This window comes from Cervus elaphus, chromosome X (assembly GCF_910594005.1).
Source record: "Cervus elaphus chromosome X, mCerEla1.1, whole genome shotgun sequence".
NCBI classification, from domain to species: domain Eukaryota; kingdom Metazoa; phylum Chordata; class Mammalia; order Artiodactyla; family Cervidae; genus Cervus; species Cervus elaphus.
This window is the reverse complement of record NC_057848.1, coordinates 27748448-27763897: the sequence shown is the minus strand read 5'-3', so window position 1 is coordinate 27763897 and position 15450 is coordinate 27748448. Positions and strand designations below refer to the sequence as shown.

Here is a 15450-nt window from a genome sequence, read left to right as displayed (position 1 = left end):
ACTACTGAAAGATATTAAAGAAGATCTAAATAGGAAGACATATTGTGTTTATATATTAAAAGGTTTTAATTGTTTAAATAGTAATATTCTTCAAATTGGTCTAGAAATTCAATGCAATCACTATCTAAATTCCAGTTGGCTTTTTGGCAGAAATTGACAAGCCCATCTTAAAATTCATACCAAAATGCAAAGGACCCAGACTAGCCAACACAATCTTGAAACAGAACAAAGTTGAAGGACTCACACTTCCTGATTTTAGAACTTACCACAAAGCCACAGGAATCAAGACTATGTAGTACTGACAAGAAAATGGAGATACAGATCCACAAAATAGAAAGAAACCCATACTGCTTTGGTTAGCTGATTGTCAACAAGGGTGACAAGACATTCAATGAGGAAAGAATAGTGTCTTCAACAAATGGTGCTGGGACAACAGGATAGCAGCCACATGCAAAAGAATGAAGTTTTGGACCCCTTCCCCACACCATATAGAAAAATCAACTCAAAATGAATCATAAACCTAAATGTATTGTAACAGCTGAAACTATAAAACTCTTTTATAAAAAACAGACTTAAATATTCGTGAACTTGGATAAGTTCATGTTTTCCTAGATATGATACCAATAAATAACATAAGTAGATACATTGTCAGTTCAGTTCAGTTCAGTCTGTCAGTCGCGTCCGACTGTTTGCAACCCCATGCACTGCAGTACTCCAGGCTTCCCTGTCCATCACCAACTCCTGGAGCTTCCTCAAACTCATGTCCATCGAGTCGGTGATGCCATCCAACCATTTCATCCTCTGTCGTCCCCGTCTCCGCCTGCCTTCAATCTTTCCCAGCCTCAGGGTCTTTTCCAGTGAGTCAGTTCTTCACATCAGGTGGCCAAAATATTGGAGTTTCAGCTTCAGTATCAGTCCTTCCAGTGAATATTCTGGACTGATCTCCTTTAGGATGGACTGGTTGGATCTCCTTGCAGTCCAAGGGACTCTCAAGAGTCTTCTCCAACACCACAGTTCAAAAGCATCAATTTGTCAGCACTCAGCTTTCTTTATGGTCCAGCTCTCACATCCATACATGACTACTGGAAAAACCATAGCTTTGACTAGTCGGACCTAGACAGACCTTTGTTGGTAAAGTAATGTCTCTGCTTTTAATATGCTGTCTAGGTTGGTCATAGCTTTTCTTCCAAGGAGCAAGCATCTTTTAATTTCATCTCTGCAGTCACCATCTGCAGATTTTGGAGCTCTAAAATCACAGATACATTGTACTTCATCAAAAGTAAACAGTTCTGAGCAGGGCAGCGTGGCGGGGCTTCCTGAGCTCTGACTGGCCCCCCAGCACTGGAAAAAAAAAAAAAAAAGATTCATGGCTGCCAGGGGCTGGAGGGAGGGGAACTAGGGAATGACCACTCAGTGAATATGGGCTTCCTTTTGCGAGTGATGAAAATGTTCTGGCCTAAGAGAGTGGTGATGTTTGCACAACCATGTGGTGATGGTGGTGAAGATTCTAAAAGCATTGAACTGTACACTTTCAATGAGTGAATTAGTATGTAAGTGATATTTCAGTAAAGCTCTGTTTTTTAAAAGTGAAAGCCCAAAGGGAACCCTTAAATTGTTGCCGCCCGGGGGCAGCTCTGTCTGGAAGGCAAAGTGAAGACCCCAAAGCCTCATCGCAGAAGCAGTTGACGCCTGCGCTGTGGTCACATAGCTGTCACCATGGAGGAAGCTGGGAGAAAGGCGCGCGAGACTCCCCATATTGCCTTTGGAACGTCCTGTGAATCTGCAACAATTTCAAAATAAAAACCAAAGGCAGCTGATGGGGCTGGGGTCTTAACTCCAGGCTCTGTGTCCAACTTCATCCAGGTTCTTGGCAGAATCCATTTCCTTGAGGTGGAAGGACCAAGTTCCCTGCTTCCTTGACTCGTGGTCCCTTCATCTTCAAGCTGGCGAGTGGAGTCCTTCTCAGTATCTTTTAATCTTTCTGACTCCCCTGTGGCCTCAGCCAGCAAAGCTCTGCTTGTTAAGGTCCCCTGTGATGACACAGCCCAGCCAATAATCAAGGCTAACTTCCCTATGTTCAGGTCAATTGGTTAACAGCATTAATTACATCTGCAAAGTCGCCTCAGCTGTGCAGTGCAACATATTCATGGGTGTGACATCAGAGGACCAAGGACGTGAGAGTCAAAATTATGCCTATCATAGTGGGTTATTTAAAATCTATCTGGGATGTAAACCCCCAGAAGGGTGAGGGTTAGGTGTTAGGTGTTAGGGAGGAGGAGGGAAGCCATCAAAGAGTTGTCACCAGTTTGGAAAAGCCTCAACAGCCATGAGGGGAGCTGCGGTCACCCAAGGAGAGGGTGCAGGTCACCCAAAGAGGGGTGGGCAGGTGGTGGGTGGAAAGAATGGCTTGGGGGAGGCCAGCTGCAGATGCTCTCAGAAGTTCTCCCACCCCAACCTTAGCCTGAAGTTTTCTCCTTGGACGTAGTATCCGAGGACCAGTCTCCTATCTCCTTGATTTCCAAAGACGGTCTCCCTAAGTCAAGGCTAGAAGGAATCCCAGTGAGTTAAGGGCTAGCGTGCTGCCCTGAGCCCAGTGTGCTGGCCACAGCCTACCACCAGGGGGCACAGTCGACTACATCAAAGGCCACACAGCTGGAGAGTGCGAGTGTGTGTGTGTCTAAGTGTGTGTACAGGCGTGTTGGGGGCATGCTCGTTGCTGGGTTGAGTTTCTTCACCAACCATGTTAGAGCCTCCTCTGTGCTGCCACGGTGGCTGAAAGCCTCCTCTCTGCTGGACACAGGCTCTCAGAACAGAAAGAGCTCATGCAATCCGGTTGTTACCCTAGTCAACACCCAAAGCACCCATCTCCCCCGTTCAGGCAAAAGAAGGGATCCGACTGGGTGTTACAGATTGAGTCTTGTGGCAGCACAAACAGCCCTCTTTGGAGCCAGGATTTGGGTCTCCTTCAGAGAGAGAAGGGAGCAGGCCACTTAACCAGCCCCCACAAACTCAGGTCCACCACCCTCCAAGCCAGATCTCGACAACTGAAATTCACATCAAAATGCAGAACTAGTGAATAACTGGGCTCAGGTCCCAGAAATAGGCTGCCCTTTCTACAGGGTGACGGGAAGATCCTCCCTGCTTCCTGTTGCCATGGTTTCCACTCTGCTACCAAGCAGCGGGCGCGGTGGAAGCCATTTCCCGCAACGGGATGCTGGTGCTGGCTGGGTGTGCAGCTGCGGTGGCCAAAAGCAAGCGAAATGGTGAAAAAAAAAAAAAAAAAAACCTCGTCCCAGAGATCTCTCCCCAGGGCCAGAGAGTAAACATCAGGGCATTATACACTCCTTGAGCACACAGATCAAGAGGCCTTGCAAAAAATACTACACAGAAAAAAAAATCCAAATGCTAGAGCCAACACGTGCTTGGGCAGAAGGCACCGCTGGTTTGGGCCCTGGGCATGGGTTCTTGGCACAGAGGAGCCCATTTCTCTTTTGGCCAGAACACAGTGAGTGGGAGGAACATCTTGGGTGTCCACAGCCTGCAAGTGCAACAGACTCTGGGATCCCACCCTCTGCACCCTGCCATTTGGAACCTAGAAATTGCTGGTAGCTCTGAGCTGGGGCTGCAGCTTCCCTTTGGGACCCGGTCTGTTCTCCACGGGCCCAAGGATGCCCTGTAGGTAGCCCACCACCCTCCCAGGAGAGTAGGCAAGAATCAGAGTCCCTCCAGTCTCCAAACCTGCAGGCAGCCCCTGTGCTAGCTCGGGAACCCTCTCTCTACTCAGTTTTCCAACACGACTCAGGGGACTCACCTTGTCCCCACAGCCTTAGTTCTGGGAAAGGTCTCCTGGGATAGGGAGGGCACCATGGTGTGTTGGGGTGAGGAGGTTGCCCCAAGGCTTGGCAGGGGCACTGGGCACCCAGAGCCTGGAACAGGAATCACACCCAGACCTGCAGCCCCTCTGGCACTTCCTGGGTCTCTACCAGTCATTCCCAAACTTTCCCCACCGGTGGAACTCACTCAAAAGGCTTTGTTTATGCCACTCACCAGCTCCCCCCGTCCCTACCCCCTCACCCCTGACTCATTCATTTTTCTAGTCCTTGGGGGTGATTAAAATTCAGCCCAGACTCACATCTCATTTGAAGTGCCCCATCCACCTCCCCAGGACTGGAACGGACCGGAATGGAGACAAGTAGCTCTGACCTCCTTTCCCCTCCCAACCCCCCCCACCCGCCCTGCTCCTAAGGCTGGGGCCAGCCAGCCTTGTCTGGTGCCACCGGCCCAAGGTCGAGGGGGTGGGGGCTGTTCCATCTTGACTGTGACTCCTGCTGAGGGGTCACCCCTTTCCCAGGGTGGGCTCAGCGCCCCCTCACCAAGGACTCAGGTAGCCAGCCAACCCTGTCTTCTTGCCCCATGCCATGTCCACAGCCCAGCTTCCTCTCCAGGTGGGTGCCCCCTTCCCGACACTGGCCCTCTGGCCACCCACAATTCCTGCCCCCGGAGGCAGAGGTGAGCAGGGGTCCCAAGCTTTCCTTCTCAACATGCATTCTCAGTCCCTCCTGGCCAAGCAAGTGGGGGGGGCACTCCAGCAAGCCTCTTGAGACCCCAGTGGAGAGATACGGATACCCCCATTCCCAAGACCACAGAGCCAGCTCTCCCCACACCACACCCTCAGAAGGCAGCTGGAAGAGTGGGGAGTGACACTCTCTGAGTCACCCTTCCATCGGGCTAGGGGTGACTAGCCTGATGGTGGAGGGTGATCCCCCCACCACCATTAAACCATTAACAACTTCTGAGTGAGGGAAGGGGGCAAAAAGAGGGGTACAGGCCTTGCCCCCCAAAGATGGTGAAGGCTGTTAGTTGCGTGAAGGGTAGGGGACTCAGGGAAGGCTTCCTGGGGAGGATGCTAATGGAGAGACCTGCATGGAGCTTTTCAGGGAAAGGCAGAAACAATCCCAGGGAGGTGGTGAGGGTCCTTTCAGAAAGTACTGTGAGGCTGGGGCTGCAGCTATGGGGCCCGATTTTTTCTCCCAAGTTGTCAGCATTTTAAGATGTAAAAAAAAAGAACACTCCTCTAACTAAGGGCAGTACGCATTAATCTGTGTTTCTACAGCCGTTGAATGGATCTCCAGGCCAGCTCCACGGTAAACAGTAAATGGATTAACCCGATTAACTCATCACCTATGTGAAGGACACACCATTGTTGCCCCATTTTATGAAGGAGGAGGCTGGTGTGACCTGCCCAGGGTCAAAGGCCAGGGACAGCAGAGCTGTTGGGTCCAGACTGGCCTTTCTTCCCTTTGCTCATCTCTGGAGTGCTTGAAGGACTTTTTTTTTTTTTTTTTACTGTACAAATGACCTTTTATTGTTTGCAGCGGGAAGTGGAAGAGGGGATATGGCAGCTCCGGCTCTTGGGGTGGCTCCACAGACTCAGTCGCCGCCCTAGAAAAGTTGAAGGACTTTCGTGTGTGTGTGTGTGTGTGTGTGTGTTGATATAAAGATCTTCCCCTACAGTTGTTTTGCTCCAGGAAAAAGAATAAGTATTCAGGGGTTTTGTACATCGCTTCGTGTCTCCTAGTCCTGTTTTCCTGTGTGGATTGGAGTGACAGGCAGGTACCAAGGTACTGAGGGCAGTACCTCATTGCCCCACTTGCCCCTTCTCTGTGTAGACCCAGGCGGGCTGCTCTAGGAGATGCTTTACAGCTAGACACGGCTACTTTTGCAAGAAGCAAGAGATTTCCCCAGGAGAGCCGTCACCCCTAACCCAGCACAAAGCAAGGCTTGGAAACACACTGCAGAGACAGAAGGGCCGTCAGTGAATTGGTTTCCAAATGCTTCATTTTTTTAATTAGGCAAATTGATCATTAGAAAACTGATTAAGCTGGAGCGGCTGTTGGAATAAAAGGTGGAAATAAACTCCGTCATTTGAATTCCAAATGCAGGCTTGGAGGTGACCTGGTGGTTAGGCAAACTGGTTGAGGACAGGGAGGCGAAGGGACCTGGTGAGCAGACATAACCTTAAATCTTCCCTCCTCCCAGACCAGAGGCCCCAGGAGGCGCAGCTCCAATTTCCCATACTGCCAACCCCGGGGGCCCAGGCCTGGGGTGGGGGGGGTGGGCAAAAGAGAAGGTCTCAGGGGGCCTCTCGTGGGCCTCACACGACCCTTGTTAGAGGATCAGGATGGGGGCGGGGAGCAGCAGACCAGGAGCATCTGAACTGCAATTTACTGATGTGTGCAGAAGTCCTGCAGCATTTTAACTGCGGGTACCGCCCTTCCCAGGGTTCCAGCTGCTGTGATCAGGACCGTGGGCCCAGAACACTGGGCCCTCCTCCCTGGGAAGGCGCCAGAGCCCGGCTTCTGAAGTTTTCAGCCAGGACAGGATCCCAGCACCTCACCAGAGATAATTCCACAGAAGTCTTAGTCTCTAAAATTGTTTCTACTAGATAAAGAAAAAAGAAAGGAAGTGAAGTAGCTCAGTCATGTCCAACTCTTTGCAACCCTGTGGACTGTGGCCTACCAGGCTCCTCCGTCCATGGGATTCTTCAGGCAAGAATACTGGAGTGGGTTGCCATTTCCTTCTTCAGGGGATCTTCCCCACCCAGGGATCGAACTCGGGTCTCCCGCATTGCAGACACTTTACCCTCTGAGCCACCAGGAAAGCCCACTAGATAAAGAGAAGGCACAAAAGAGTAGCAACATGTGGAGAAGGAAATGGCAACCCACTCCAGTACTCTTGCCTGGAAAATCCCATGGATAGAGGAGCCTGGTAGGTTGCAGTCCATGGGGTTGCTAAGAGTCGGACACAACTGAGCGACTTCACTTTCACTTTTCACTTTCATGCATTGGAGAAGGAAATGGCAACCCACTCCAGTGTTCTTGCCTGGAGAATCCCAAGGACAGGGGAGCCTGGTGGGCTGCTGTCTATGGGATCACCCAGAGTCGGACACAGCTGAAGTGACGCAGCAGCAGCAACAGTATGTATTACTTCTGTAACAATAACTATCATGTTATTTAATTATTTATTTGGCTACACAGTGCTGCTTCCCTGACCAGGAATTGAACCCATACCCTTGGCAGTGAAAGCGCAGCATCCTAACCACTGGACCATCAGGGAATTCCCTATCATGTTCATTGAAAACAGCTAAAAGAGCAAAGATTTACTCTCAGCTCTGTTTCATAATTAAAGTCTTTTTTAATACGCTACTTTGCACTTTTTAAGAACTTTTTGAGCTCAGCATGTATCTATTCTATGGTAGCAAGCTGACCTTTTAAGAAATACGTAATAGAAGTATGTGTTTAAAGCCTGAGTATATGTCGCTTTTCTAACCTTGTTTTATCAACATTTTCAGCAATGTCTTCAATGATCAGAAATCAAGAAAAGAGAATACAGAAAGTGAAAGACCAGGAAAAAATGTTACTAAAGTGATACATTGCTTGCCTATTCTTTACAGAGAGATGATGCCCAATTAATTGTGGTATTACTTATAATTAATGCCCTGTGTACTTTTTTCTTTTTATGTGAAAATTTAATAAAAGATATCCTATCCTGTCCTATAAAAAAAAAAAAGAGTAGCAACATGGTTCTTTGCGAATGTCTTGCTTCCAGGATGGCGAAGAAGATTTTGGACTTGGCGGAGGTGCTTAAATGAAGGGCCTAAAATTTTGAAAACTTGCTTTTCCTTTTAAAATGTTTAACAGTTAAACACTTTAGGAAACAATGAAGACTTAAAAGTAAAAATTGAAAGAAAAAAAAGAGTACCAACAAAACGTATGTGGTTAGGAAGACCAATGCCAGCAGGCCCTGCTTACTCACTGCTCAGCTTGGAAAAAAGAAAGGTGACATTGCCTTTAAGGACCTTGGGTGTCCCTTCTTGTCCACCCCACCTCACTTCCCCCCCTGCTTCAGACGGGACCTCTTTCTTGAATTTTGCACTGATCACTCCTGGACTTTTCCTTACAGTCTCACCACCTTTATATGTGTCCATCCCCCAACAACATGTTTCCTTTCACCAGATTCCAAGTGTACATAAATGGAATCATGCTGTGTGTATTCTTCTCGAACCTGCTTTCTCATTGAACATGGGAATCTTGAGACTCACCCATGCTCCCCCCTAAGAGCTGACACTGAGTTCCATGGTCAGCTTGATGGACAGTGGGCCTGAGTCCATCTTTTGTGGTGTTACAAACAGAGTGGCTTGACACATTCATGGACAGGTGTCCTGATGTTCAGGGCGAGTTTCTGTAATGATCACAGGCAGGGGGAGGCCCCTGGGCCACATGTCAGATGAGCCCTCCACTCTGCTAAGATCGGATGAATCTCTTTCCCACGGCTTGTGGACCTGCAGCCTCTGAGTTTTCTCGTGGTTTGCCCAGAGAGCCTGATATTGTCAGACTTTATCCTCCATGCAGATAACCAACTGTCCCAGGATTTTTCATTGAAAAACATCTGTCTCCACTGACTTGCAGTACCAACTTCGTCATACATTGAATTTCTCCACGCGGCTCATCTGCTTCCACTGTCTCTATTCTGCCACCTTGGTCTGTTTGTCCCTCCTTTTGCTAACACCGCAGCTGCTTAAATGCTGTCCCTTCAGAATCCATCTCAGAAACTGCTAAGGCAGCTCCGTCCACCTGACCATTTGCTTACTTTTCCATATACATTTAAGAACTACCTTGTCAAGCTCCATTTTTAAAATGGCATTTAGGTTGCTACTGTAGTCAATCAATAAATCAAATGGAAATGTTCAAAACATGCTCAAAACATTGATTTTTTGGAGACTTCTGGGTAGCCAAGATAATGGTGGCAAGGTCCATATATCTGAAACTCTCAATACAGCTTCCAAACCAAAAATCAATTAAGAAAAACAAGAACAAATACGACCACACAAAACCCATGCCCCTCAGCATAACCAGAAGACAGACAGCATCCAAATTTCAAATTACCTAAAATAAATAAAATCACAAGGACAGGGGGAAATCTCTTAAAAATGAAATACAAACAAAAACAAATTAAGCAACACATGTATCAATGTATAACCACCCTAAAGGGGAAGAAAAGAAGCAAGCCAGGTAACCTTTGAACACAGTCCTTGGCCTTGCTGCCCTTAAGTTAAAGACAAAGAACTACAAACAAATATTGAACTCCAGAGAGTAGCTTTCTTATTTGCAGAGACATGAGTTGACAATTCTGAAACTGCTTTCAGAGTGTTCTGGGGTTGAGCAAATACACACATGAATTGAGGGTGATGTGAGCCAGCTTTCTCAATGAGAGAGAAGTTACAAGTAAGCAAGTGGGAAGAACGCTAGAGTGAACCTGGAATCAGAGACGTCAGTATGAACTCGTGGAGAGAGAGACAGAGATAGATCATTGATAGAGAATAGATAGACATTAAATACTGATTGATAATACAGATGTGTGAAAGTGTACATATATATCCAAAGATATACATCTACATGGGCTTCCCTGGTGGCTCAGAGAGTAAAGAATCTGCCTGCAATGTGGGAGACCTGGGTTTAATCCCTGGGTTGGGAAGATCCCCTGGAGGAGGGCATGGCAACCTACTCCAGTATTCTTGGCTGGAGAATTCCATGGACAGAGGAGCCTGGTGGACTACAGTCCATGGGGTCGCACAGAGTTGGACATGACTGAGAGACTAAGCACATACATCTACATGTATGCATGAATGTGTTATACATAAATGTATGTAGTGTGTGTGGGTGTAATTTCCCAATAGGTTTCTAACTGCAACAATTATCCACTCAAAATGAACTAGGGATCCTAGGATAAATGGCAGATCCTAGGAGTGGGGGTCAGGGAAGGTCTGGAGGAATCTTAAAACATCCTGTTCCTCCAGAAGGTAAGGAATCCATGACTCAGTGTTGCTTTAAATAAACAGGTAAATGGGGAGAGGTGAAGGGAAGTTCTTCCTCACAGTAAAGCCAAAGAATAAATGTGGAAGGAATGATATAACTGGAAAGGCACCATTTGGAAACCATCATAGGAATGACTGACTCAAGCAAAAATGATCAGTGACTGAAAAAACTGCTGGGTCTAAGTTTGACAAAGAACTGGATGTTTAAATAGTTTAAATACTTAAATGTTTAAATAGTCTCAAAATAATAGCAACTCAACAGGTGAGAAACCTGGCAGACATCCCATTAACTAAGCCATCAAAGTTACATCTTCACCAGTAATGGGACAAACCGCCATTGTGTGCCTCCATGTCTCATGCGCCACATCGCTTCTCTGACACGTCTACCAAAAGTGTAAAACCTGAATCTAATGGTGAGGAAATGTCAGACCAACCAAAACAGAGGATACTCTTCCAAATAATCGGCCTACGCCTTTGAAAAATGTCAATGCCGTAAACCACAAAGACCCAAGAACTGCTCCAGATTAAATGAGACTAAAGAGACATGGTAATTGAATGTAATTCATGATAAAATATGCTCCTTTTCTAGAAAAGGCATTATTGGGACAATTGGCAAACTCTGGACAAGGGTAAGATCATAGTATTATTTCAGTGTTATTTTCGCAATTTTGATAACTGTACTGTACTGATCACTGAAGAAGGCTTTCTTATCTCTCCTTGCTGTTCTTTGGAACTTTGCATTCAGATGGGTATATCTTTCCTTTTCTCCTTTGCCTTTTGCTTCTCTTCTTTTCTCAGCTATTTGTAAGGCTTCCTCAGACAACCATTTTGCCTTTCTTCTTCTTGGGGGTGGTTTGCATCACTGACTCTTGTACAATGTCATGAACCTCCATCCATAGTTCTTCATGCAATCTGTCTATCAGGTATGATCCCTTCAATCTATCTGTCACTTCCACTGTATAATCATAAGGAATTTGATTTAGGTCATACCTGAATGGTCTAGTGGTTTTCCCTACCTTCTTCAACTTAAGTCTGAATTTGGCAATAAGGCGTTCATGATCTGAGCCACAGTCAGCTCCCAGTCTGTATAGAGCTTCTCCATCTTTGGCTGTAAAGAATATAATCAATCTTATTTTGGTATTGACCATCTGGTGATGTTCATGTGTAGAGTCGTTTCTTGTATTGTTGGACAAGGGTGTTTGCTATAACCAGTGTGTTCTCTTGGCAAAACTTTGTTAGCCTTTGCCCTGCTTCATTTTGTACTCCAAGCCCAAACTTGCCTGTTACTCCAGGTATCTCTTGACTCCCTACTTTTGCATTCCAGTACCATATGATGAAAAGGACTTTTTTTTGGTGTTAGTTCTAGAAGGTCTTGTAGGTCTTCATAGAACTGTTAAACTTCAGCTTCTTCGGCACTAGAGGTTGGGGAACAGACTTGGATTAATGTGATATTGAATGGTTTGCCTTGGAAATGAACAGAGATCATTCTGTCATTTTTGAGATTGCACTCAAGTACTGCATTTCAGACTCTTGTTGACTATGAGGGCTATTCCATTTCTTCTAAGGGATTCTTGTCCACAGTAGTAGATAGAATAGTCATCTGAATTAAATTCACCCATTCTGGTCCATTTTAGTTCACTGATTCCTAAAATGTCAATGTTCACTCTTGCCATCTCCTGTTTGACCACTTCCAATTTACCTTGATTCACAGACCTAGCGTTGGAGAGACCAAGGGAACATTTCATGCAAAGTGGGCACAATAAAAGACAGAAATGGTATGGACCTAACAGAAGCAGAAGATATTAAGAAGAGGTGGCAAGAACACACAGAAGAACTATACAAAAAAGATCTTAATGACCTGGATAACCACAAAAGTGTGATCACTCACCTAGAACCAGACATCCCGGAGTGCGAAGTCAAGTGGGCCTTAGGAAGCATTACTACCAACAAAGCTAGTGGAGATGATGGAATTCCAGCTGAGCTATTTCCAATCCTAAAAGATGATGCTGTTAAAGTGCTGCACTCAATATGCCAGCAAATTTGGAAAACTCAGCAGTGACCACAGGACTGGAAAATGTTAGTTTTCATTCCAATCCCAAAGAAAGGCAATGCCAAAGAAAGTTCAGAATACCACACAATTGCACTCATCTCACATGCTAGTAAAGTAATGCTCAAAATTCTCCAAGCCAGGCTTCAACAGTACATGAACTGAGAACTTCCAGATGTTCAAGCTGGTTTTAGAAAAGGCAAATGAACCAGAGATCAAATTGCCAACATCTTTTGGGTCATAGAAAAAGCAAGAGAATTCCAGAAAAACATCTACTTCTGCTTCATTGGCTATGCCAAAGCCTTTGACTGTGTGAATCACAACAAACTGTGGAAAATTCTTAAAGAGATGGGAAAACCAGACCACTCTACCTGCCTCCTTAGAAATCTGTATGCAAGTCAAGAATAAACAGTTAGAGTCATACATGGAACAACAGACTGGTTCAAAATTGGGAAAGGAGTACATCAAGACTGTGTATTGTCACCCTGCTTGTTTAACTTATATACAGAGTACATCATGCGAAATGCCAGACTGGATGAAGCACAAGCTGGAATCAAGATTGCTGGGAGAATATCAACAGCCTCAGATATGCAGGTGACATCACCCTTATGTCTGAAAGCGAAGAGGAACTAAAGATCCTCTTGATGAAAGTGAAAGAGGAGAGTGAAAAAAGTGGCTTAAAACTCAGCATTCAAAAAACAAAGATCATGGCATCCGATCCCATCACGTCATGGCAAATAGATGGGGAAACAATAGAAACAGTGACAGACTTTATTTTCTCAGACTCCAAAATCACTGCAGATGGTGACTGCAGCCATGAAAGTAAAAGACACTTACTCCTTGGAAGAAAAGCTATGATCAACCTAGACATCATATTAAAATGCAGAAACATTACTTTACCAACAAAGGTCTGTATACTCAAAGCTATGTTTTTTCCAGTCATCATGTACAGATGTGAAAGTTGGACCATAATGAAAGCTGAGCACCAAAGAATTGATACTTTTGAACTATGGTGCTGGAAAAGACTCTTGAGAGTCTCTTGAACAGCAAGATCAAACCAGTCAATCTTAAAGGAAATCAGTCCTGAATAACTGTTGGAAGGACTGATGCTGAAGCTGAAGCTCCAATACTTTGGCCACCTGATGTGAAGAACTGACTCCTTGGAAAAGACCCTGATGCTGGGAAAGATTGAAGGCAAGCGGAGAAGGGGACCTCAGAGGATGAAATGGTTGGATGGCATCACAGACTTGATGGACACGAGTTTGAGCAAACTCGGGGAGTTGGTGATGGACAGGGAGGCCTTTGCGTGCTGCAGTCCATGGGGTCTTAAAGAGTCAGATATGACTGAGTGACTGAACTGAACTGAACTGTGCTGAGATTGGAGAATGTTCCTCGTTTTTAGGAAATGTGCTCTGAAGTATTTACAGATAAAGTAGCATCATGTCTTAATTGATTTAAAAGATTCAGAAAATGTGTTTATGAGTGTGTGTGTGTGTGTGTGTGTGTGTGTGTTTACAGATAAAAGTGACAAGAATAAAGCAAACAGTAAAATGTCAACATTTGGGAAATCTTTATGAAAGGTATAGAAAAAAATCTATCTACTATTCTTTTAACAACTATAGTGAGATATAAATCATATGCCATGCAAGTTATCTATTGGGACTATGCTTAGGAGTGGATTTCTGGATCATGTGGCAACTCTATGTTCAACATTTTGAGAAACTATCAAACTTCTAAACAAGCTGCACCACTTTACCTTTTTATCAGTGATGTATGAGGGTTTCAATTTCTCCACTTTCTCATCAACATGTTTTGTTCTTTTTTTTTTTTTGTCACGCTGAATGGCATTAGGGATCTTAGTTTCCCGAACAGCAATTACACCCATGTCCCCTGCAGTGGAAGCATGGAGTCTTAACCACTGAACCTCCAAGGAAGTCCCCATTCATCTTTTTGATTCCAAGCATGCTAGTGGGTATAGAGTAGTATCTCATGATGTTTTTTTTTTTTTCTTCTCAATGTAGCCACATTAACAGTTTATGGACACCATGAACAAGTGCCCATTTTCAGTAGAATGAGGCTTTATAAGTAAGTTTCCCAAGCTTAAGAGAATGTGCGAAAGACTTCTTCTGCACCTGTACAGCTCCAGTCCATGGGGTCGCTAAGAGTTGGACACAACTGAGCACACTTTTCACTTTCATGCATTGGAGAAGAAAATGGCAACCCACTCCAGTGTTCTTGCCTGGAGAATCCCAGGGACCGGGGAGCCTGGTGGGCTGCCGTCTATGGGGTCGCACAGTCGGACATGACTGATGCGACTTAGCAGCAGCAGTAGCACCTATATAGAAGTTCCACTGTTTTGCTAAGCATGCTATCAGTAAAGGAAAGCTGCTAAAAGCAACAGAAAGTGAAAAGCGAAATACCTGTTTAGGGTCAGGAGATGGGATGTCTAGTTCTTCATGACAACCACAGAAAAAAAAAGTATTAGTTACTATTGAAGATTATGTCAAACTGAACAGTATAAGAAACTAAAAGGATACTGTATCAGTAGAAATACCAGGTCTGACATGCACAAAGCAAAAAAACCAACGATGCCAGATACTGAATTTATATCGCACTGTCTTTTGAACAGCCAGCAGGAACAAACTGCTGAATGCAGATACCATGCAGTGCATCATGATGTTTTGAAATTGCATTTTCCTGACAATTAATGGTGTTGGGCATCTTTCCTGTGTTCTTTGGCCACTTATACATCATTTCTGGAGAAATACCTATTCAAATGCTTTGCCATTATTAGATTTGAATCTTTTGTCTTTTTATCATGGAGTTGTAAGGTTTCTTTTTATATTGTAGATACAAACCCTCTGTCCAATATATGCCCCTGAACTATACCCCCTTTAATCCAATATATGATTTGTAAACGTTTCCCCTCATTCTGTGGGTTGTGCTTTCACATTATCAGTAGTATCATTTGCGGCATAAAACTATTTAAATGAGTGCAATTTATCTATTTTATCTTTGGTCACTCCTGCTTTTGGTGTCATATCTAAGAAATCGTTGCCTGATCCAAGGTCATGAAGATTTACACCTATGTTTTCTTCTAGGAGCTTTATAGTCTTGGCTCTCATAATCAGGTCTCTGATCCATTTTGAGTTACTTTCTGTGTATGGTGTGAGGTAGGAATCCAACTTTATTTTTTGGCAGGTGCATATCCAGTTATCCCAGCACCATTTGTTGTAAGACCATTTCTTCTTCCATTGAATTGTCTTGGCTTCCTTTTCAAAAAATTTAATTCACCATAAGTGTAAGGGCTTATTTCTGAACCTCAATTCTATTACATTAATTTATAAGTCTATCCTTATGCCAATACCGTATAGTCTTGATTCCTGACACTTTGTTAGAAGTTTTGAAATAAGGACGTGTGAGTCTTCTAACTTTCTTCTTTTTCAAGATTATTTTGCCTGTTCTGGATCCCTTCCATTTCCATGTGAATTTTAGAATTGGCTTGTCAATTTCTGCAAAAACACCAGCT

General features: G+C 44.7%; 1 non-coding gene across 1 annotated transcript; it reads right to left on the bottom strand.

Moving 5' to 3' along the window:
* Positions 1 to 14455: 14455 nt before the first annotated feature.
* Positions 14456 to 14592, bottom strand: LOC122691091. The gene has a single exon (XR_006340330.1). It is a non-coding gene; the product is annotated as a small nucleolar RNA SNORA8 (small nucleolar RNA).
* Between the last annotated feature and the right edge of the window lie 858 nt (positions 14593 to 15450).